This window comes from Excalfactoria chinensis, chromosome 1, assembly GCF_039878825.1.
Source record: "Excalfactoria chinensis isolate bCotChi1 chromosome 1, bCotChi1.hap2, whole genome shotgun sequence".
In the NCBI taxonomy this organism is placed as follows: domain Eukaryota; kingdom Metazoa; phylum Chordata; class Aves; order Galliformes; family Phasianidae; genus Excalfactoria; species Excalfactoria chinensis.
In genome coordinates this window covers 40,725,726-40,752,064 of record NC_092825.1, presented here as the reverse complement: position 1 = coordinate 40,752,064, position 26,339 = coordinate 40,725,726, and positions in this window count along the sequence as shown.

Genomic DNA, 26,339 nt, shown 5'->3' with positions numbered 1-26,339 from the left:
CTCTAAATGTGTGAAGTGGTTAATTTCTTGCAGAATATCTTTTAAACATCATGCCATCATCTATTCAATATAAGTTCCAAAAGTGATTTACTGAAAATACTTAATGTAATTAATGGTGAAAATTAAATCATTCAAAAATGATAACGACTCTTTCCTATATGCCTCTGTAGGATTTTGCTTTTTTTTTTTTTTTGGTCAAATTTACAATATCACATAGGACATAAAGAAGTTACAGTGTCTATAAAATGGAATTAACATCTACTAAAAATTTTCATAATAAATCAAAATGAAAGAGAAAATTTTATGAAAATGTGCAAAGCTTAGCTGCATTGTAGCAAATTTAGTGGCTAACAAAACATTTTCAAATCAAGAAGTGGCCTTCTGAAATATCTGGAGAGAATTTCTGACCCTTTCCAGGACTTTGCTTTAAAACAAACAAACAAACAAACAAACAAAAAAAACTAAAACAAAGAAAGGATTTGAAAATGCAATGCTACATTTCCAAAATGAAAAACTATGAAGGGCAAATGGTCATTCTAAATGGACCTGTAGGTTTATTTGTCCAATTAGACTGATGTAAATGTATTATTAGAGAAATTCAGATAAATACTTCTCAGTGAATTCACTTACAATATGCTAAATGAATTGTTTGTAGACAGAAGGCAGTATAATGCTGTTGATTTTAGATAGTTTTCCAGCAATGCTGTGAAAAATGTTGAGGTAGCGATTAGAACAGTACTGAAGAAAATTACTGTATTTTCCCGAAATTCATGCTAATATTACAATACAAGAAGGGGCTCTTGTTCTTTTCTAATTATGTGTTCCAAAACTTGCAATATGTTTATGAAATATTTATTTAAGCTGGTCCTTCTAGCAGACTCATACTATAAGGTACAGAGATTATACACACGGACCTTCTACATGGCAGTTTGGAAATGCACATTATCTGCATCTTACAATATTCCAGTGATATGTGAATTGACACCTTGAAATATATACAGAAATTGCTTGAACAGAACATTACATATATTCAGTTCTGGGTAGAACCTAGGAGATCATGTCTACTGGATAAGAGCGCAAATTTTTGCCAACTACAGCCTAATCACACCATACCCTCTGCCTAAATCACAGAGTACTATCAAGCAAAAGGTGAATATACATGTTAAAACAGATTTAGGGAATTTCATCCTCAGTTACCAGTCTCGACAAGTTCTTTACTATTTATTTCATACCTATCTGCTAAAAGGAGTGTTGAAATTCCTGGGGGCTAGTAAATCTTTCCTACAAATAGAAAAAATAAAAAAATAAAAAAATAAATTACAAGCTATATCTGCTTATTTTCTTTATAGTGTTATAAGCAATACCATTCAATTCATTTTGAAAAGAAGAAATTAAGGCATTTATTCACTCATGGGGTCTTTTAGGAATATTACTTCAGAAATGTGTCAGATAATTAAAGCTGTTCATCAGTACACTAAGGTTTGATGGTTTGGGACTTTTTTTCAGAAAATAACACTCAGCAATAACGCTCAGGGTATCAGCCACCTTGATCAGTATCTGTGTATAAAGCAATACCACATACACACAAAGAAAAACAGGCTTTGATTCTACTATCTGAAAATGATTGCTCTGTTTAGGTTCTGCCACAATGAAATTTTTAATCCTTTCCACAACATTAGATCTGAGGACTCCTTGTTTTCATTGCCACAATTGGATATTTTTAAAAGCAACCTTCATGGTTACTCTTCACAGAAGAAAGAACACCCAATCTCACAGTGCTGTGATGTCTAGGATCGACTGCCCACGAGTAAAAGACAGAGGAAGAAAAGAAAACTCAAGAGGTTTCACCTCTTGAGGGCAAATGAAAGCTACAGCAACCTACCATACAGACTATAAAGATTACAAATCTCCACACCTTCTATATTAGGCTAAGTATACAAATCTAGATAAAACACCTACATGCTTTCCCTTGTCTCTGTTTCCTCAGCAGTTTGAAACACTTCTTTGATCTCAGATTAGAGTCCCCTGGGGTGTTTTTGATCTCAGCCCCTGCAGCTTATAATTTCTGATCTGGTCTTGTTTCACTTGTGTATCCAGTTTTATGCTTCTGGTGTTTTCACCATCTCTGCAACTTGCTGTGGTCAGTGACAGACTACTTCACACTCTCTTAATCATCTTCCAAATAAAGGTATCATGTGTCTTGATTGTCTTAATTTATAGGTTAGTCTTAAAAGCTGGCAAGCATCTACAGAGGTAAGGAGGATTAGGAGGGCAAGGGTCTTCTTCTGAAGGCAGTGGCCCACTGTCCAATGGTGAAATGGGAAAAAGAACACAATTACACACTGGCCAAAGTATCTGCAATTTGATTCCAACCTGGGGAACCTTCTGTAACTTATTTAATTTAGAAAGTGGTTACTTTTTTTTTTTTTTTTTTTTTTTTTGACAAAAGTAGACTTCTGTCCAAACTCATTTTCAATAAAAAGCCTAATAATAATGAATTTCTTATATATATACTTCATTTGACAGATCTATTATCATATTCTTTTAAGATACACACAAACAGATAACATTAGTGAAGAGGATAATCTTTGGTGTGACGCACAGCAACGTAACTGAGAAAAGTTATGGAGGTACTTGACTATAGGGAGGATTAAAGAAATCATATGGAAACTGGAAACAGTATGTAACAGAGTTAAATTAATGACATTAACAAAGTAATACGGCTGAGCAACCTGGTAAGATGTTAGGTTTATTATCTAATAATAAGGATCATCAATCTGGAGAGTGTTTAAAATAAGAATAATAAGATTATTCCTGATGTAAAAATGGTGAGTTGATGATTACAAATGGTTTGAAAATAACATTAATGGTATTTTTAATGGATTTTTATGTGAGGTCAGGAGGGAACTGCAGTGATGACAGCAGTACATAGGGATCAAAATAAGTTACTGGTACATTTAGATACCAGAAATAAGTTATTTAAGAAGTCGGTAACATTTCTACATAGTTTGTATACCTGCTTCTACAGTAAAGATTAAGATTGTACCTTAAAAACTGTATCGGTAGCTCCAGAAACCGTAGAACTGACAACATATAGGAAGAAAAATAAGTGCAAAAAGGCTAAGAAAGAAATATGAGCATCTAGCTTTGACTATATTACTCTTAAATAGAGTAAGCAAACATTAAAAATTAAAGGACAATTCACCATTAGTGTTGATAGAATGGAGACCACAGAACAATAAAGAGGAATTCAGGGGTGTGTTTATGTTGAAATAGAAGAGAAAAAATGAGAAGAGGAAGTTTGGCAAATTAAAATACTGAAACTTTTCATCTCTAGTTGATCCAATTTTATTGTTTAAATCCAAGATAAAGTGCTTAACTTGAAAAGCAATTTTTTCCTTCTTCTTTCACCTGTTCTTTATAACATCTTAGCGATTCTTTTAGTTATCCTATCTTAGATGGAGTCAAATTGGAAATGAAATAAATCAACAACATTTGGAGCCAGTTTTTAAGTTCACTGCCTATACAGTTCCTATCACATTTCTATTTTCACTTGCTGTATGTTAGACACAGATACCACTTAATTTTCCTTATCAGGTAGAAATGGACATCATAAAGCTCTTCTTTGGTGAGCTACAACACGTTAACATATAAACCGGTTATAATTCCACAACAATCGAGAAATTCTTTCATGAAGTTCTTGGTGCTAAAATAAGGAAAATTTCCTTTCAAGTTACCTCTGGCATATCACATTATACTTATATATATGGGATTATTGTTTATTATTATCAAGTTATGCAAGTAATTTAATGATTTGTCTACCTAAACAAATTTCAAAAATCTGCTTAGGTAGGTGTGCTATCTTTCAAAAGATATTCACTAACTCTCATGTTTTTATTTGTATTCGTTTCACAGTTGTGTAAACTCACAGTTGTATCAGTTGATGGTTGTAGCTGTTAACAGCAGGTGCTCAAAATAATTTTGAAGATGTAATACCCATTGGAGTAGATGGCATAGTAATTATTACTGCACAACAGAAAATACTTAAAAGACAGAATTTTGAAAAATGCTGAAGCGCTTCATGAAATGCATTGCAAGACATGGAATCCAAGGTAAATAAGAGGACAAAAGAAGCATTCCTGTATGAGAATGCAAAGTCTATGCTTCTAGCATGTGTGGGAATGAAGACACAGAGCTATTGGCTAAGAGAAATATTTTAATCTCCTTTGATCAAAATGAAAAATGAAAATAGTTAAATAAATTTTGAATTTAAAATACTACTAAAGCTAAAATGTAATGAAGATGCGGGGTGAGAATTGTGCTACAAAATGGATTACCTTGCTATCCATAATCATAGTCAACAATTCATTACTTTGCTAGTCTGTGCTCTTAATTTGGTTGAAGCAGTCTTGAGATTTTGCATGTTTACCCTGGAGAGCTAATTTTCTCTCCAGGATGCCCCCAACGTCTTGGCAGTTGCTAGTGCTTTTCCTGTCCCTCCAGAAAATGAATGAGTTGATGAGAACTGACTGATAAGAAGAACTATCTGCTGTTCCCTTGAAGACTGGACTGAAAGCTAGTTGTTTTCCTGGATTGGACAGAATATTGGACCATTCTATGTCATCAGCGCCTTTCCCACAGCTACCTTATTAGGCCTAAGCAGCTCAGTCTTTTTGGAAAATATTTCAGCTCCCTTTCTGATTTCTCTTTAAAGCTAGAACTAGTTCACCATCTTTAAAATGACAAGCTATCTCCAAATAAAACTGTAATTTATCTTCATTTCTTTCTTCAATCCATACATTTATTCTCTACTGACAAGAAAGAACAGATTTTGTGGAAGTAGCTTTAGAAACTTATCTTAATAATGAGAGACAGATTTGGCACTTGAAATTCCCAACTGAGGCTCCTGAACAGGACACCTCATCTGTTCAACCACTGTATTTAGATAACTGGTCAGTTACCTAGAGTTCAGTTGATTTCCAGTTGTCACACCAGAAAAAAGTATTGATTACCCAGCTGTGCCATCAGTAAGGTTCAGACTATTTGCATTTGGATATGAACTGCTTGCATACTGATGTCTTAAAAAAAAATCATACCCTTTCATGCATTTAAATAATTAAAAACAAAATTCTTACAGTTGAAAACAGAATTGTTAACTAAATGCCACCACAGTGATTTTAAGTAAAATTGTATAATATTTGTTTTAGACTACATTACTAGACATCATTTTCAATAATCATACTTTTAAAATAGTCCAGAAAAATTGAAGAGGCTCTTTAGATTTTAATAAGAGAAGCTGGGTTAGATAGCCTTGACTAGCCAACTGTTCCCTTTCATTGGAAAATCATTACCCTGGTCATCCAATGGCATTAGTAATAACAGTACCATTATACTGTACTGAAAACTGTGCAATCAGTGTGGTGTTTTAAAATCACTTTTAGAAAACTATGCTTTTTAAATTGCTATCTATTTAAGTGCCTAAAACCCCTAAGCTATGTCTTCTGTGCAAGTGAAGTTACATTAGGGGTCATGATTTATAGATAACAATTCTACAGCAGACAGCACTGGAAAGAATATCCCCTGGACATTAACTAACAGAAAACATTGAAATGAATTATGTAAAAAACTTCAGTGAAGATCTTAATGCTACCTAAAAGCATCATTGCAAGCAAATATCAACCATCCTTTCAAAATAAAGATTTACTTAACATCCTGAATCTGCAGCATGTCTGTTAAAAGGGAAAAAAGCCTGAAGGAAATTGCTTAGTACTAACAGAAGTATTTAAGATATTCTGGCTTGAAAAATCAGAGATCAAAAGGACTTAATTAGGTAGACAATAAATAAATAATATATATATATATATATGGAAGAGAACATATAATACAATAATATATATATATATGGAAGAGAACAGTACAGGTACCTAAACAGGAGATATTTTTTAAATAAAAAGTAATAATAATAAAACCATAGAAACACAATCTTATAACCTTGATTTCAAGGCAAGCAGCTGATTATTAGTTGCAGAACAATGAAACTGCAAAACAGTAACACAAATTTCAAATTCATTAATAGAAATTAAGGTGCTTCTGTTTACTAAATCCACTCTAGAAGGAACAGGAAATTAAAGAGCAACCTTTCTTTCACTCCCTCTTTTGTATTGATTTTATGGGGTTTACATGGGAATAGGAAACAAATTGGTTTGGTTTTGTTTTTCCAAAAACTTGTGGTTCTAAATTAGTTTGGTTGATACAGACTTATGAAAACTTACTAATTTTTCTCTCATTTTACCAAATGAGAGAAATGACAGTAGCCATCATACTGCCTGTGAACAAATGCATTAGAGAACATTCCTGAGATTAGAAAATTAAAGACATGAGCAGACAAACAAGTTATTCTATGGTACACCAATGCTTGAATTCTTGCCACACCAATTTCTTTTCAGGAACAACCCATATGCAGTGTTCTTACCCTGAGGCATATGCTGGTAAATGTTGGAGAGGTTATTCCTCTCCCGCAGAAGGATAAGCTCTCTCATGTTTCCACAGAGTAAGAACATGTAGTTTCTGTAGAAAAACCCTTCTGTCAATTACTACATTGCTTAACTTGCAAAATACATATACAAAAAGAAAGGGAAAAAAAAAATGGAAAAAAAGGAAAAAAAAGAGTATTCACAGTAGAGAAGAGAGATCATGCAGAAAAAAAATACAACCATGTCAGATGTATTAATGAAAACTTCAGTTTTTCACAACAAGTTCTTAAGACTGTTATACATTTCCTACAGTGATAAGGCTTCATTGGATCAATAAGCCCTACCTCCTGTAGAATACTCAATTACTTGTGTCATAATATAAAGGCATTCGGCTTGTGTAAGAAAAGCTATTTAAGTGCTATAATAATTTTTAATAATTCATTGCAGTATCACCGAAAAACAAGATCCCTATTCATTTTTAGAATATACACCACTTCCTTCAAGTTTCTGTAACAGGTACAGAGTAAACCATTCAATTCCAAGTGACTGAAGACTTATTAGAGTACTACTTGAACTTCTTATTATAGTACAGTTTTCTGATATTAGAGTATATATTTATTGCTGCTGTGCTTTCTCTAATTCTTATACAATGAAGACTGCAGTGAAGAATCTAATTTTACTTTTAAATATTGCTAGTATTGTCCGTTATAGTGTGATATAGAGTGATAGAAGTAGAGGCAATGGTTTCAAGCTGCGCGAGGGGAGATTCAGGCTGGACATTAGGAAGTACTACTTCTTGGAAAGGGCAGTCAGGCACTGGAATGCACTGCCCAGGGAGGCGGTGGAGTCACCGACCATGGGGGTGTTCAAGAAACGTTTGGATGTTGTGTTGAGGGATATGATTTAGGTGAGAAGTATTGGTGATGGTTGGACTGGATGATCTTTTAGGTCTTTTCCAACCTTGATAATTCTGTGATTCTGTTATTAGCACTAGTTTTTTAAAAAAAGATCATGATGACAATCTTCCAAAAGTAATTGCCTAATACATTTTACATTCACTGTGTCATGATTTCTATAACCTTTTCACATTTAAAATTTATATTTTTAATTAATATTTCTTCATGAATGCAGTACAATCTAGAGCCTCTGCAGATCTAAGACAATCTTAGATATAAGCTTGCCTACAGATTTCCATTGGAACTATGATGAAACATAGTTTTCTACAGGGATGAGAACCTGGCAGTCACTGAAATATTTCAAAATTGGCTAAGTGTTTTATTTTCTCCATCTAGAAGATCGAAAATACATGGGTAAGCATTTGGTGAGAAGAAATCATTAAAATTAATGGGAAATCTTATTTTATGGGGAAAAAAAAAAAAAAAAAAAAAAAAAAAAAGAAGAAGAAGAAGAAGAAGAAGAAAAAGAAGCTGGTTTCTAGAACCATAATGGAATTCCTCTCATTTCATTGTATGTCAAAGTCTATAATAAATCATTTACATATTAATATTAGTATTTTCTTTTGAGGGCTTTTTATTAGGTCCTTAAACATATAGACGGAATTGTCCAAGTACAGAAGAAGAAGAAAAAAATAGTGAAAACACAGAATGGATATTTTCAGGGTATTTTTCTGTGAGAGAAGAATTCTAATCTGTGGTATGTAAATACAAGCATTTGGGGGTGCGGGAGGTTGCTGAATCTGTGGTTTCCATTTATACAAGCAAATATTTTTCCTGTTTCCCTTTATAATCAAATTACCAATAAATAGAAAATGCAATTCACTGAACATCTGCTGTTCTTCTGTTAGATCAAATCACTTAAACAGAAAAGTAATTCTGTATGAGAAAAGACAGAGAGAAGGTGCTGATCAGACTTAAAGACTTTCCAAGTAAACTGTATTTCAAGATGGGCAAACCTTCTTGCCTATTCTACACTATGCTTCCTATCAATATTGTTTAAAATCTTTGTTGGTGACAAAAACCTCAGCAACTTTGCAGACAACACCAAGCTGTGTGGTGTGGTCTACACACTAGAGAGAAGGGGTGCCATCCAGAGACACCTTGACAAACTTAAGAGGTGGGCCCATGTCAATGCCATGACATTCAGCAAGGTCGAATGCAAGATACTGCACATTTGTCAGAGCATGCACAAGCACAAATACAGGCATAACATATAAGGATTCAGAGCAAGGACTTTGGAACAACAGTGGATGAAAACACGAGCTGTCAAAATGTACTTGTAGCCCAGAAAGCCAACCATATTCAGAACTGCATCAAAAGGAGTGTGGCCAGCAGGCTGAAGGATGTGATTATCCTGCTCCACCTTTGTGCAGTACCCAGAGTACTGCATCCACTTCTACATCCAGGACGTGTTAGAGTGGGTCCAGAGAAATATCATAAAGATGGTCAGAAGGCTAGAGTACTTCTACTACAAAGATAGACTAAGAATGTGAGAGTTGTTCAACCTAGAAATGTTTTGGGGGACACCTAATAGCAGCCTTCTAGTACTTACATGGCAAGGGACACCCTGTCAGGGACTGTCCCATCCTCAGAAGTGTCTGAGGTAAAGTTGATTGAAACTCTGGGAGGTGTACATGAGCATGGCAGAGATATTGGAACTGGATGATCTTTTTAAGATCCCTTCCAATCCTGATCATTCTATTATTCTATGATTCTGTTCATCATTTTTTGTAGTAGAGTAGAATATTTTCTGGACTCAACCACATACCAAATTTGGTTTGGACTCACCTTTATAGGGCTAGGTCTTGGCACTTTAGAAATTCCTTGTTATTAGACAATGCCATTTCTCTTTACTAGATAGTAATTTTAACTACAAACTCACTGAAGACATTTTGAACCATATATACCAGAATTATAATTTATGTATACTCATTCACAAATATTATAGAAACCTAGTATCATAGGCATTATATATTCCTTATAACATGTAGGAGCAGATTATAATGATATTTGCATTGCTGACCTTCAAATACCAAAGCCTGATCTGTAGATTTAGAGCTTATCACTCTCTTCCAGTATTTGAAGGGTGCTTACAGTGAGAGCGGGGCAAGTCTCTTCTCACTGGTGACAGCGGAAATAACCTCAAGTTGCGCCAAGGTAAGTTTAGGTTGGACGTTAGGAAACACTTCTTTACAGAAAGGATAATTAAACACTGGAATAGGCTCCCCAGGGAGGTGGTTGAGTCACCATCCCTGGATGTGTTTAAAAGCCATTTGGATGTGGTGCTCAAAGATATGATTTAGCAGAGGGTTGTTAGAGTTACTATAGTTAGGCTGTGGTTGGACTTGATGATCTTTGAGGTCTTTTCCAACCTGGGTATCATAGTATCATAGTATAGTGTGAGTTGGAAGGGACCTTAGAGATCATTGAGTCCAACCCCCGGGATTCAAGCCCTCTGTGTAGCAGCGCGGCACTTCTACCACTTGCACCACAGGGGGGATTCGAACTCGGGCCTCTGGTGTTGCAAGCAGCAGCTCTTCCACCGTGCATCACCAGTGCATTCTATGATTCTATGATTCTATGTGTGGAAGCCTTATCTTAGATGACTTATCTTAGATCCCTAACTGAATCCAGTCATGAAAGGCCAGGTACTGCTGTCCATGTTCTGAGGAGAATACTATAGTGCAGATGTACCATGGAAGATAAGTTGAACGGCACTCCACAGCATTAGTTTACATTGCCAAGTGTAACATGAGTAAGCAGAAACATGTATAGGAATTTCAGGGTCTTTTTGTCTTAGTGTGTCCTTTAGTGTTCATATTTGGAGTGCTCTGATTTAATCTATTTCTAGCAGAAGGAGAACCTTCTACATACCATTGTGATAATATTCCTTGGCAGAATAGTAGACGACATATTAATTTAGTGCATTTATATTTATATTTAAAGGTCTTCTTTAAAGTATATCTTTGTGAACCTTGCTCAGACTTAGATTCACACAATAGTTAAATTTATATTTAGTTCTTTCTTAGAATATAAACTTCCTACAGTGTTTCAAACTCTACACAAGTAAGTTTTCAACCTCTGACATTTCTTGTTTTAATACGGTTCTCATCATTACAAAGAAAGTTAAATGTGGTTTAGGTTATGTTAACTGCTCACTATAGACTGAGAAGTGCTTTCATGTTCCAGTCATATAAAACAAACCACAACACAAAACAACAGTGTAAAGGAGAACCTTAAAGGCTGTATGTCTGAGCCCTACAGTGTTCATGAATGAAGTTCTTAGTACCAAGGATGAGGCTTCAATTCACTAGACTATATTGCTGATTTTATTGGCGAGCTTTTCTCCTAAAGAAAACAAGAAGTAGATAAAAGAGAAAGCAGGATTGCTACAGATCATAATACAGACTGTGTTGCATTAAATTTGTTGGATGAAGATTTAGATATCCCTATTTGGATCATATTTCTGTGGAAGTGTGTTACAACTCCTGTTTTTTCACTTACTAAAGGCAAAGAAGTTGAAAAGATGCTTTTTGAAATAAAACTATATTTTACTTTATGTGTTCCTTGCATCAGATACTACATTCAGAGGCTAATAAATGCTGTTGTTTTCATATATTTCTTGTTGGGTAAATGTTAGATATATGATAACAGTAATAGTCTAGCATCAAAAGTATATGCTAAATAAACACTGAGTTCATCTTCAAACACATAAGAATGCTTGCAATGTTTTATCCCGCATTAGTTTTTTCATCTTCTTCAGTTTAGCTAATTGTAGATGTCCAGAGGCTTATGCAGGCTTATTGACTTCTTTATCACAGGTTCTGCAAGAACTTGTTTAAAAGGGTGTTGGTAATACATACTTTAAAGATTTTGCTTATTTAATAATCCTAAATATGACAGTCAGCTTTGCTTATGCAAACAAAACTGAAATCTAGTTTCATAATATTTTCCTCTAGGTCATTATTGATAGCAAATAGTAACTGCTTCTCCAATGGCTTTTCTGCCTTCTGTTTCACTGTGTTATTTGCTACAAAATTATTCTGTTACCCTTTGCTTCTCTTCATGTCTCCCTCATTCAAAGACATGGTCTTTCTGGAAGGAATCAGTGTTCAGCTGCTCCCTGCTAGTTATTTTTGGTACCATGTAAATAAACAAATGCTAAAAGAAATTCTTTATTTTTTATTTTTTTTTTTAAAATTTGTATTTCATACTTTGTAATTAGAGTATGACAGTATGACAACTGATATCAAAGAACAAGGAATCTTCAGGTATTATCCAATAGTCCACCAATCCCTGTCTGAAGCAATCATTCTTAAAACCTTCTGATTTATAATCTTCCAACATGTTTTGGGCCATGGCCAATGACATCAATTCTACATTTACTAGTTGGCTTCTTCAGCTTTTAGATGTTTCTAACATTTAACAAATTTTCCTGCTTCTTGGTTGGCTGTTCTTCAATCCTTGTGCGCTACCAGCTGATTGCTGGGAGAAAATAAGGACTGTGATCTATCTGTTGTGGAAGAATAGGGAATAGGGAATATCACTACTATCTTAGAAAACTGAAGACCTAAGCCCCAGATAACAGCCCAGCACATCTCCCCCTTTTGCTAATGACTTGCTAAAATCTTAATTTGGATCTCACTCAATTTACTCTGTGGCAAGATGCATCGTGAGGAAAGGCTGAGAACACCAGGGATGGATCTTCCTCACCATCTGCAGATCAGGGTGAGCACAGACCCAGATGGAGCCTTCCTTCAGTGATTTCTCTTCAAGAATGAGTTTAAGTAGGACACCACAGATGTATGTAACCCTTGAAAAGAATTTTCTGTAAGTGTACTGAAGTAAATGCTCTTATACTGGGGCAAAAAGATATTAGAAGCTGAAAAAGCAGATGGCTCATAAGCTTTGCTTCAGAGGCACCAGCTAAACAAAGCATTGAACAGATCTGGCAAGAAATGAGAGACAGCAGCATCCTGACAGAGAAAGAAAGCTCTTTGGGCAGCTGTTCTGCCACCCTCCATCCACAGCTTCCGTGGGCAACATATTCCAGTGCCTCACCACTCTCATACTAAAGAATTTATTTCTAATATCTAATATAAATCTACCCTGTTGTAGTTTAAAGCCATTATCCTTTGTTTTATTGACACTCTCCCCCATAAAGAGCCCCTCTCCAGATTTCTTGTAGTCCCCTTTTAGTTACTGAAAGGTTTCTACAGTGTCTCACAGGACCCTTCTCTTCTCTAGGCTGCACAACCCCATTTATTTCAAACAGTTTTCATGGGAGAGATGCTCTAAACTTCTCATCATTTTCATGGCCCTCCTCTGAAACCACACTAACAGGTCTATGTCCTTCATGTGCTGGGGTCCCCTGAGCTGAATGCAGTACTGCAGATGGGGTTTCATGAGAGCAGAGCAGAGCAGTAGAATTAGCTCTCTCAATATGCTGTTCAGGCTTCTTTTGGTGTAGCCCAGAATATTATTTACTTTCTGGACTACAAATTCACACTGCCAGCTAGTACTGTTTTTGTCATACATCAGCACTCCAAAATCCTTCTCCTTAGGGTTGTTCTCTATCCATTCTCTGTTGTGCCTGCATTTGCACTTGGGATTGCTCTCACACAGCTGAAACTTCTTGTATTTGGCCTTGTTGAATTTCATGAAGTTGATATAGGCCCACCTCTTAATCCTGTCAAGGTCCCTCTACATGGCATCCCTTCTTTCCAGCATGTCAACCACGTCATACAGCCTGGGGTTGTCTGCAAACTTGCCGAGGTTACAGTCAATCCCACTGTGTCAGTTCCGATATTGACCCCTGAGGTGTCCTGCCTGAGCTATGAGCTGTTAATCACATCTCTTTGAGAGCAAGCGTTCTACCAATTCCTTATAAAAAAGCCAGTTCATCTTCTGAGATTGTTTAGCAGTGCTGCTCTGTAGCTACCTATCCTTGGAGCTGCTTTGCTTTCTCTTACGGTTTGCTGATTATATCAAATACTCTTGAATGCTTTCCAGCTTATTGTATGCTGTTGGTATTTTTACCCCTACACCACAAGAAATTTGAGTTGGAGGCATGATAAATGGTTTTCTACTTTCAGATTTCGTTGACTGAAATCTTTGGTTATAGTATCCAAAAGCTGAATGCAGACAAAGATTGGGGATGGATGTGGAGAAAAGAGTGGGGGAAGAATTACTGTGCATTAACAGTAAGAAAAGCTTTGTTCATATTGTCTACAGTGTTAATCATGTTTGCTTTTTCCTCTCTCTGTGACTTTTCTTCATTCTCTTTCCCAAAGCTCCCTCTGTCACTTTCTGTTTAACTCACACTATCTGTAATCTGTTAGTTTTTAAGCTCTCTTCTTGTTTACATCAAGCCCTGTCCTTTTGGTAAGTTTCACCAGTAAATTTCAGTGATGACAGGACAGTTAGCTACAACTTATTCATTCTCAGGCTCCCTACGGCATTCACTGAAGCAGCCCGACTGATGCTGTAAATCACCCGTGCCCTTCAATATCTTTTTCGCATACAATCATGAAATCATAGAATCATAGAATCATAGAATGGCATGGGTTGAAAAGGAGCATCACGATCATCTAGTTCCAACCCCCACACTATGTGCAGGGTTGCCAACCTCTAGACCAAGCTGTCCAAAGACACATCCAGCCTGGCCTTCAATGCCTCCAGGGATTAGGCATCCACAACCTCGTTTTCCCCAAGTAAATAACAGTTTTCTTTTTTCACCCAGAGTCCAGAAATTTTTACATCTATCTGACAGGAAAAAATCACAGCACAAAACCAAAACATACTGTAACACAAAAGAATATTAGATCATAAAAAGCAGTCAAGAGGAGAGGAGTAAATTAATTTTCACAGGAACTCTTGCATTGATCATTTAATTATTTCATCATTTCATAAATTTTGAGCACTTACTTTGTCATCTTCTTTATTCCTAAGCAATTTTTTGAAAATAAATTATTAGTTCAACTGAGAATACTCTATTTAAAAGTCTGTTCTTTTACTACACTTTGGATTCAATCACATTAGGGAATACAATTTTTATTTCTTTTTGAATGTTCAGAGATTTGTTCAGGCCTTCATCTCTCATCTTGTTTACTTCTAGTACCCTATCCTTTTAAATTTTCTTATATCTATGTTTAGTCTACTCTAAACACAGGCATAAATTGCTTTTCTATCATTCTAATTTTCCTTTCCCTATCCTGGATTCTCCACTGATTAAAATCTAAGCTGCTGACTCTCATAAGCAAAGGTTTTTTTTCATCTCTGATATTTAAGTGTCCTGAAAATTACTCAACCATACCTTATAATCTCTTCTGCTTTTCCAGAAATGTAACATTTGATTGTAGATATCTTCCCATTTCCTCCAGTTCAACTTTAAAATATTTAATTATTTTAAATTAATTGAGCTCTCTAGAATAGACAAATATTATTTAAAGGCTTCTTTAATGTTTTTCTTAAGATTTCTTATGATATATTTAAGTAAGTGAATAACTAGAAAGCTGTTAAAGGGTGAAACACCTCTCTTATGAGGACAGGCTGAGAGAGGTGGGGCTGTTCAGTCTGGAGAAGAGAAGGCTTTGAGATGTCCTGATAGCAGCCTTACAATATATAAAAGGAGGTATAGGAGACAAGGGGACAGACTCTTTAGCAGGGCCTGTTGTGATAGAACAAGGGAAAGTGGTTTCAAGCTTAAAGAGACTACATTTGGGTTAGATACAAGGAAGAATTATTTTACAGTGAGAGAGGTGAGGCACAGGAAAAGTTTGCCCAGAGATGTGGTTGATGGCCCAAACCTGGAGACTTTCAAGGCGAGGCTGGATCAGGATCTGAGCAACCTGATCTAGCTGTGCACGTCCCTGTTCATTACAGGGCAATTTGAAGAGATGACCTTTGAAAGTTCCTTCCAACTCTAAGGATTCTATGATTCTAAAGAAAACATTGAAAATATGTGAGAATACATATACTGATTTATCTGTGTTCTCTAGCTTTTGCATGTTGTCTCCTTAGTCCTTCATGCCCTCTGCAAATACCATTTACTTGAATATCATGAATGTATAAAATAAAATAGAAAGTTAACAGGTAATACTCACTTAGGAACACCAGTGTACTTGAAAATACTTTAAGGAACTGAATAGATCAGAAACATGAACTGAACATAATAAAAATAAAAAACAAACTGTGTTAAATCTACTGACATGAAACATCATCTTATATTACTATTAACCTTGCTGAAATTAGTAGTCAGTTTTTACAGCTTTTTCAGAATTATCAGAATCCAACTGAAATGCAAGTAACTACCTTACATTTTGGAGATGGAGATCTACAGACAAGATATTTGTTGAGTTGCTATATCTCTTAAAGACACCTTGTTCAACAAATTAACTGTGGAAGATTTGGCAGCAAAAATGCTAGCATAAATTAGGTTTCACACAGAGAGGAATCAAGTCACACTGCAGGGAAGTAAAATTTTCTGCTACTGTGGAATAGAATGTCAGAAAAACAAAAATATGGCCAAATTGGAAAGCGTTCAGAGCATGACAGTTTTTTTTAAGTGCTTGAAGGAGGAAGACATCCAAAAAGAAATTAATGTTACTGTTATTTTTTTTTTTTTTAAGAAATAATTACTATTTATTAAGTTCTTTTTCATAGTTATTATTTATGCACAAATGCTAGGAAACAAACTCTCAGTTGCTATAAATCTGTGCAACTTAGCTGAGAACAGAATATGTGTGTTGATTTATAATGGTGGAGATTATGGCCCTAGGAACAGAGGCAAATTTTGAGATGAGGATTTAGTAAGAAAATATAAGTACAGTGACATGAAAAAAAAAAGTAAGGAAACATTATGTTTAAACCCAACTTCCAAAAGAAATGGAACAACAGAGACCACTATGATTAAGAAAATAAAAATGTTAAAAATTGAAATTTACAATGACACAAGGATTTTAACCAATACTGCTGTGGCTTTTTCTTCTCTTATTTCAAACATTTGAAATCAAAGGAGAAGACAGAATTAGAAGTTGTGATGTTGTGATGTTGTGTTTTTTCTTTGTTTGCTTGTTTTGTATGTACATGCAAGTTTTTCTTACTTTTATAGACAATTTAGATCACAATAAACACTAAGTATTAATGGCCTCTGGAATTACTATTCTGAAATTTATTCAAACATTAGGAGTCTTACTGCAGAGCACTCTGCAGAGCATAGGAAAACCACAGGAAAACAGGAGAATAAAATCCAGGGGTTCTACATATTGGAAGAAAATCTGGGCTACTTTACTCTTGAATAAGAGTATAGGGAGGTGCTGTTATGTGCTGGACTAAATTCAGGTCATGACATCCATGAATGCACCATGAGCTGGAATCTGCTGGAAGGAAGCATGGGGAAACACTCTGACATACGATCTCCAGAATAGATTAAAGGCTAGGCTGGGTGGGGCTTTGAACAATCTGGTCTAATGGGAGCTGCACTTGCCAATGGCAAGGAGTTGGAACAAAAGGATGTCTAAGGTCCCTTCTAATACAAACCATTCTATAATTCTATGGTCTCAGTTGAGCACACGGACTGGCTACACAGTCCTTTAGGACTGATACCAAGAACCTTTCAGGAGAATATAAGTACATAAGGGGAAATCTAAACACACATATTGATTAAGTATCCACATTTTTAATTAGCAAGTGATGCTGATTAGGAAAGTCATCTGGTGAAGTGAAGAAGGATTGGTGGGAACTGTGGAGTCTGGAGGGAAAAGGTATGAGTAGAAGGCAATTGTGAACTGGAAATATAGAGAAGAAATCCAAGAAGAAGGAAATAGAAGTGTCTGGGCCAGAGAATGTGGTTAGGAAGAGAAATCAAGGGTGGGAAAGAAACAGGAATGCTATTGGCATCAACTTAGTGAGCATAAAAAGAATGAAACAATGTTTTGAATGAATGGGCAGAAAGATACGTATTCAACAGGGATTCATCTCTTCAGAAGGATTGGAATGGAACTGGCAAGGCCCAAATTTCACTCAGTGTAATGCTGGTAATATTTAGAACTTGAATGATTAGAGCTAATCTTGCAAGTTTCTCACAATCAGAATTTCTGAAAGTCACTAACAAAACAGATGTATAAATTCTCTGTTTGTTATTAATAAATGCCTGTATCATGAAGTTCTTAAGAAAAATATCTATTTAATATGTTTATACAGAAACCACAATAACAGAATGTTGCACAATCTGCTTACTACTCTCTTGGCCAGAGCTAATAAAAACTGCTTGATGAAGTGGTTCAATTTCTAACAGTAAAGCTCTGGTGTCTTTTCCATAGTAAGCACTGCTAATGTTTCCTTTCATACTGCTACATATATCTTAGAGATCTCTTCCAACCTCAGTGATTGTATGATTCTATTCTATATAAGCAGTGTGGTAACAGAGGTATAACCACTTGGTGTTTTAATCTCTTAGATGGCCAAAGGAGAGATTTACAAGAGTAAGAAGCGCTTTTGCAGTCTTTCATCCCTGAAGTCATTTCCAGACAGGAAAAACCAAGGATATATTATTCTCTTTACTACTTATAGGTGTAACTTCCTCTTCCTCCAATAGCTGGAGGTTATATATTTTTGTCATTCCACTCATAGGAAGGAACTGAAGTAATCCCCTGAAATGACAACATCAAGAATCTTAGTCTAACCTCTCAAAAAGAAAATTAAGAACAGAAGCTGTTAAGATGCATCTCAGATGTCTGTGCATATCTGAAAAGAAAGATCTATTTACATATGACTTTTAACAAAATCATTTTGTAAAGGTGAATGCTTTGTTGTAAATTGTTGAACAGGAATTATGTTTCTAAAACTTTGTGATTGATGCATTCAATTAAAAGATAAAACATGTTCTCTCTTAATTGTGCCAGCCTTGCATTTTCATCTGCTTTCTCATGTGTATGTTATAGCACTGGCACAAACTCTATTCAGAGTGAGAGGAAGTATATCTACCTCAATATATTTATCAAGCTTAACTCTAGACCTAGGGATTCCAATGACAAAATTCACGTCCAAGTCCCATTGCACAGAATAGTATATACAGGTTTAAGAGACTCCATAAATACACAGTGGAACAAGAATCATATTTCCCTCCCATGTTGCACAAGACAAATACTAAATACGTGTGTGTATGTGTGTGTGTGCGCTCATGTGGGATCCAATTAGCCCTCAGCAAGCCCTCCAAGTGTCCAGAATAAAGACAGAAAAATAGCCTGACCTTCAATGTATGTGGCGGTCACTTGAGGTGATAAAAGATCTAGCAGTTAACAAGAATCAGAACATGGCTAACCACAGCCACAAGGCTCATTATAAACCACTGTAATTTGTATGTCAGAGAGTTAACTGTCCTGACTGTGATGCCATGATTGTTGCTGGTTTTGTTTAGAGTTGTTTGGTTGTCTTCACACAGCACTGCAGACAAGGGTGTAATCCAATTCATAGCCCTTGTGTAGAAGTGCTTAGAGTCACTGGAAAACCACATAAAGTACAGAGGAAACAAGAAAATGTCAACATGTTAGATGACATTATCATTTTTCCATCAGTGAATTTATTAGCTAGCTACTTATTTTGTACTGCAACAGTTATGAAAGGACATTAAAAATTGGACTTGATAGTAAAATAAACATGTTCCCAATAAGCAGAGATCTGATGCATGGCATAAGCGTGCCTTTTTTACAGAAATATTTTAATTGTAAATCATTCTGACAGCAGCCTCTAGGCTTCCATATTTCCCTGAGTTGCATAAAATAATAAAATTATTGATTACCTGTATCTTAAATGAGATAAAGGAAATTAACTAATGTCAGTATAATTCTACAATCACATTAGGGAACCTAGAACTGAAATATGAAGGACAAGATTTTAAGATTAATGAAAAAAATAAAAAATAACAAACCTCTCACAACAGTCACTTTATAATGCCACATCTCTTCATTAAGTTCAAAGTTCCATTTCTCATTAATTAATTTTTTAGCGCTCTCAATCTGTGCTATGATGTAATGTCATCAAAAACAGAGGAGTTTCTTATCTATGACACCATCAAACAGCACACCACAGCTTACTAGCCAGATTGCTCAAAAAATAAGTGGGCTCTAAAGAATTTTCTCATAAGAAACAAACTCTCCTGTTCCACACCACTTTTACTACCCATGATGTTGGATTTCACTTCTCTTATACAGCAGGTTCCTGTTTCCCACATGTGCCCCAAACCGAATGTGTTAGGACTGCAGCTTCTTCCCTTCCAGGCTGTTTCCCCAAAATCACCATGTTGCCTTCCAGATTCCTCCCGCCTGCCATTTACATCCCCCTCCATATGCCCCCACCTAGGAAGGTCTTCACTTGTCCTCGCCTCCAACAGAGTCTTGGATAGTTGAAGCTCTGAAGCCATGTGTACAGCTTCCAGTGGCAGAAATAAAGGACTTCTTGAGTCCACTCATGACAGTGACCACCACTACCTCCTGCTGATAGTTGGGGGCTGCTAAAAGAAAGGATGCTCCCTACCACAGAATGCCTGGCTAAGTCAGCTCAGGGCAGCATCCAAAGCATTTTTATCTTACCTGATCACTAAGATGAAGAAACTCTTCATCTTACTTACTTCATCTTACATGCTCTGTAGATTCGTATTACCAACATATGAGAAATGTAACCACCAGTAAATGACCAAAACCAGCAAAAAAATAAAAAAATAAAAAAAATACAAAAAAAATACAAAAACACACACGGATTGATTCTCTTGCAATTGAATAATATTTTTTTAATGGTTGATAGAATTCAGTTCCCTTGAATATTTTGAAATATAAAGACCATTCCATTTTTGCTCTTTTATCTGTCAGTCTTGATCGACTTCCAATATGAAATTAAATCAAATAATTTTAAGAGATTAGAAAATTTCCAATGCATCTCTCCATTTTCTCCATTTAACACCTCCAGACTCCTTACACTGCAGTCATTAAAAAATTACCAGAAAGAGGCTGCTAGCTGAAGACTAAAAATCTTTCATTTCTGGCACCACATTACAAGCTAAGGTTGAATAACATCACAACTCATTTGGGGAAAGCAATCAAGCTAATAAAAGTTAAATGTTTCAAATGTTTCACATAGACATCTTGACATCAAACTGTCCTCTTGTGTGAATTTTAAATCAGGCAAAAGAGTCTGTTTCATTATATAGCAGATAGCAGGAAGGGAGGGGAAGAAGAAACTAGAGGAGCAGAAGATGTATACAAAATGTTTGGGAGCAGGAGCAAACCCGAATGGCATTAATTTAGATGTACTCTGCAAACCAGTGGCAGATGAGTTTGTACACAGGTTTATTATTTAATGGCTGCATACTTCAGCTATGGAAAATGACCAGCCAGTTTTGAGTATCATCAGCTTACATTCTTTTCTATAGTCACTTAAGTGCTCTTTGGCTGGAGCGCCATTCATCAAGAAAGTTATCTCCACTAAGAACAGAGGAAGCATGCACTATCACTCCTCAAGTACTGACCCTCATGAGGGAATAGTGGTAAGAAGGAAGTTTTGGTAAGTTTTTCCTTCAAACACCACTCTGCTCTAAGTAGCTACAGCTGCAGTAGGCTCTGATCCAATGCAGTCCAGATACTAAAACTGGGAACATAAAAAAAAAACCAAACCTATAAAGAAAAGGAACCAATTAAATATGCAATAAGTTGAAGTAAAACAAACTAACAAACTCAGAACTATGTTATACAAAGACCATATATAAGAGGAAATATTTGCTAACTGAACTTATAAGTAACAGTCTTTACAGACCATACTGTGTTGCTTTGGCTCCATTTTCTGTAGTAAGTCCTGGGTTCGTGTCTGTGGTAAGTAGAAAATTAGTCTACTGTAACACAAAGGGACCCGGGTTCCAGACTTGGCAGCTAGAAACTTCAACATCTAGGCAAAAATGTGAAGATTTAGTAATAATCAGAATTGCACAATTTCTTGCGGTTTTCTCAAAGCTTGCCATTCCATTGAAAGAAAATGTTTTTTCTTTCCTAAAAACATAACATGCAGTGTAAACTATTGTTATGCCAATACCTTCACCCAGATTCATCTAAAATAGTCTTCCAACTGCAGCTAAAGGTAAGATAACTATGGTACCTCAGAAAATTAATCATTTCTAGCAAGACTGAGTGAGAATATGGAAGTGGGGGAAATTCTGATTTTTTAAAGAGGTCAAAAAAAAACCCAAACATAACTGAAGGCAAGTTACTTTTGAAAAATCTTGCTTACAACTCTTTTTGCAAGGAGAGTTATTTATTTATTCCCCTTAAAAGTATAGTTTTCTGTCTCAAGACATTCGGATCAAATATTTCTCCTATTCAGTCTATAAACTTTTTGTTGATTTAGGATCTCTTTCTTTGTAGCAAGGGTCATCAAGGAGGGTCCTTGAAAAATTGTAGTAATCAATTTCAACTTTTTACCAGTGTCTGTTTTCACAAAGATCAAACTGGTGATGATGATGATGGAGTCTACATATGCCTACATACTTCTGATTCAGCTACAAAAACTCCTGCTTTTGGTGTTCCCTACTCTGTCCTTACAACTAGTTCCCATTCTTTTCTAAATCCAAGGTGAACTGAGAGTCAGTTCAGCAGGAAGATCTATTTTATCTTTTAACTGTAAGGTTTTTGGTTTTGGTTTCTTCTCAATATAGCTAAACTGTCTCCTTTTGCAAATTCAGATCACTGTAGTTAGAGTGTGCAGTTAGAACCGGCAAATGGTAGGATTCTGGAACTGTCATACAGATTAATTTGAAAGTGATGTTGCAGCTTTACACTCCTTCTTGAAGTGCTCTGAATGAAATGTCTAAAACAGTTAGACTAAACATTATATTCCTGGTCCTTTCTGGGGCTATATATTGCTATTTAAGTAAGTGATGCAGCTAGGATGAAGAAGACATGCTAAGAATGTGCAGTCATCTTATGATTAGCTGAGAAATAAATGCTTTAGTGCAATTGGGCTTGGAGAGTATTAACATACCTAAGTGGATTTATTTTTCTGTGTTATGCATTTGGAATTTGTATGTCAATCTCCACAGTTTATATTTTAAAGAAAAAATAAGGGAGATTACTAATTCTTTAAGAAACATCAGTTGTGACAAGCTGATTCATAAGTTTGATCACCAGTGAATTGCATCCCTTATTAGTAAATAATCAAAGCTGGCCAACACTAGTGACACAACTGTAACTCTAGTTAATTAGGAACAATGGTGAAAAGTGCTATTACAGTGGATATTGCAGTGCATCCTAAAGTAAATTCATAATGTTATGTCACCAACTCGATTCTGGGATAAAGAAAAACTATAGAGAATTATAGAAAATAGAAATAGAATTGCTAAGACAGGGTAAAGATTGACCTAATTAACACATTTGAAAAGGTACACTTAAAAGGTATTTTATGGATTTTGAACATATGTTGCTAATTCAAAAAGAGTAAAATGACTAGTCATTTTAAATACGACAAAATAGATATAATTGTGTTTTAATGAGTCATACAAAGATTTCTCCAGGTTAGATGAGTCCCTAGGATCCAAGCAGCCTGTTTTATTCTCTTCTGACATTTATTAGCATGTGAATGTGCCAAGACATAGACAGGATGCTTCTGTTAGAGAGTCTAACCAGATATGCTAAAATATTTTAAAATAATTGCCTGTATGTTTCACTCACAGTTTTAAACATACACTGTGATGCAGAAGATTTCAGTACATAACATCATTTACCCTCTTTACAGATTGGAATTTAGAGGAAAGCTCATTTTGAAAATGAAGAATTCTAGGAAAGATTTTAGGCTAAATAATGATGCTTTGGAAACTGGGTGGATTTTTTTGTGTGTGTTTTTACCCTTTTGAGAAATGTTCTACTTTAATTCAACTCAGCTGTCTTCATCATGATGCACAGTCCTGTAAAAGATACCACAATATGCCTTAAAACATTGGCAGCAGCAATAAAATAATCAATTAAACAAACAAACAAACAAATATAATTGTGCTCAAACCTAAAAGGAAGAAGTAGCTAGGAGTAATGAAGCTTGTTACTATTAGTCAAAAGAAATAGCTAAAAGATGATAAAAGGGTGGCAAGAAGAGTTCAAACTAGCAAAAGCAGTAATAGTTTAGAGACTATGCTGAAGGCACAAAGGATATGTACGTTTTCTGTCATGAAACATTTGAGAAAAGTGAAAGGAAGCCAGTATGGCTAATTAACAGTTCTGAGAAAGAGTACTAAAGGCAGGAAGGTATGCTGGAAAAAGTTGAAGTGGTACCTAAATATGAAAACAAGAGAGGATGAAACTTTGTCAGGTTAAAAATAAAAATGCAGTGAGACAAATCAGAAAACCACTTAAGGAATATTTACAAAAAAACAACATTTTTTAAACAGAAGTCTGTCATGGAGTCCAAAGAGTCAGCAGACAGCCATACAATAAAAAGAGCACTTAGGGAAGACAGGGTGATGAAAATAAATAAATGAATACATAAATAAAAATCCTGTAGATGCACATTTAAAAGTTCTCAGTCCAGAAGGATTTTTTCTGGAATTCATTACAAGAACTGTCTCACATTTAAGTGTTGGTAGAAAAGGTTATGGAAGAAACAGATAAGGTGAATGGTGACAAATAGCCAGGATCAGATGAAATTCATCACAAAACTCAATAGAAAATCACTGGGCTATTATTTGTGATGCACAGCCTTTGATTCAGAAGTTCCCAGATGACTGTGGATTGGAAGGGGATCAATGCAATGCCAGCATTTAAAATGAGTTTCAGGAAAGACCCAATGAGTTAGAGACTAGAAATCCTATAACCTGCCCTGGACAAACTGGTTGTAACTACCGTAGAGAACAGAATCAGTGTACAAATATAAGATGTTGCAGAAGAGCTCAAGGCAGTTATTGGGAAGGGAGGCTTTGGCTTGCAAGCTTCCTGACATTCTTCCTGACAGCCAACCTTGTTCTTCAAGGAGAAACAGGTGTTTCAGGCTACCAGGATTTCATCCAAGAAGGTAATACATCAGAAGCTCTTTTGGAGATTTAGCAAAAGAGAGGTTTTTTTTCATGAATTGAATGTAGTGTTAAGACAGAAAATGCCAGGTAAGGATAAATTTGATTCCTGGAAGAAAGTCTCCAGGTTCCAGTACTGGGACCATGTTTTCCAAAATTTTAGAAAGAAAGAAGAGCTTCTTGCAACTATTACATTATTCAAGATCAGAAAAATTTAGCATCAGCTCTGAAGCACCAAAAGAAAATGTGGGTCATTATCACTGAACATAAAATGGTAGATAAGTTTCAGTGAAGATCAGTGTAAATTCTTCACAAGAGGAAATAAAATTGCTAAAGGACTCTGATCAAAACTCCACAGAAATGAGTTAAAGGATAATTAATAACAGATGTTTCTGTGTCTAGAACTCAATAACTCTAAAAAACAGTGTAAAAACATAGTAAGAAAGGAATATAGAATGAAACAGAGAACATCATTAGGCCACTGAATAGACTGTACCCTGTTTCTTCCTTTAGAACAAAGCTAGTGGTTGTCTGGATCAAAGAAAACAAAATGCTATGTAGCTGAGCTATTAGACCTTTAGCCACAAAATATTTAAAGAGTTAAAGGAAGTGAAAGTGATCATGGGCTATTAAAAATAATAATAAAATCATCTTCCCAGACAAAGAAATTTAATCACTGAGACAAAAATTGACAGAAGCCAGAATAGTATTCCAGGGAAATAGTAGTGCAGGCTCACTCTACTCTGTATTTGTTAGACTGGAGAAAAGGAGATTTAGAGGTGACACAGTAGGAATATTCCAATACTTGAGGCCACTGACAAGATGGAGGTTGGATTAGAGATCTCCTGAGGTACCTCCCAGCCTTCAGTAACCTTTGGCAATACTGAGGACAGATTACTAGGCTTGCTGTGCTTTAGTCTAATCCAGTACTCCTAAATCTTATTTTATTTACATTATGACATTAGAATGGGCTGTTAAAAACTCAAGATCAAAGTCAACATAATGTAAAAACTCAATATCTGCAAGCTGAATTAAGTCAAGTATCTCTTGTACTTGAATTTTCAACAAATAATTGCCCTTTCTGAGTTTTACATTCGTGCTTTCAAAAAGAAAAAAATATGAAAGTCCTTGGAAATAATAGGAATTCAAGTACCATGTCTGAAAATTTTATATTAAATTCAGTATAAAGAAATTAATTCCTAACTCAGTATGTATCTTTTCAGTAAACAACGAAGGTTGCAGTATAATCAGCAGTTTAACAGCTAATCACAGGAGAATGTACTGCTAATGGAAATGAGAATATGCAATTTCATGAAACTAATTTGATGGGGTACCACTCTGAAAAGAAAGGAGTGAAAACAACCCAATAATGACCAAAAAAAAAAAAAAAAAAAAAAAAAAAAGTAAAAAAAGGTAAAAAAGGTGAAGGAACAATCCCTATAATTCTGGGATTCTGTGATTTTGCTTAATACAAATATTAGGACAAGAAAAAAGCACATCAGAAAAAATGTCTAGGGCAAAAAGCCATCAACTGTTAAGGCGTAGCAGGTGAGGAGATATGAATAAGAACAGAAGGAGTGATGAAAGACAAAGCCACAAGATATTAATGGAAAGCCAAGAGAGGGTTGCCTGAGTTTGAATTTCATAACTGACAGAGTAGAAGCACAGAGTAGAAGATGGAATGAACAACTACCCAAGACTGTACAAGCCAAAGTTGATCCTGCTTTTCAGGATTTTTGCCATTTTGTACAGGAAGAGAATCTAACCACACTTGCTGCCAGTGAGGGAAACTGAATGAAATGTATCTGGTTTGGTTGCAACAGGCACCTCCACAAAGAGTAGTCTGGGCTGATGAGCATCTGGGAAGACAGG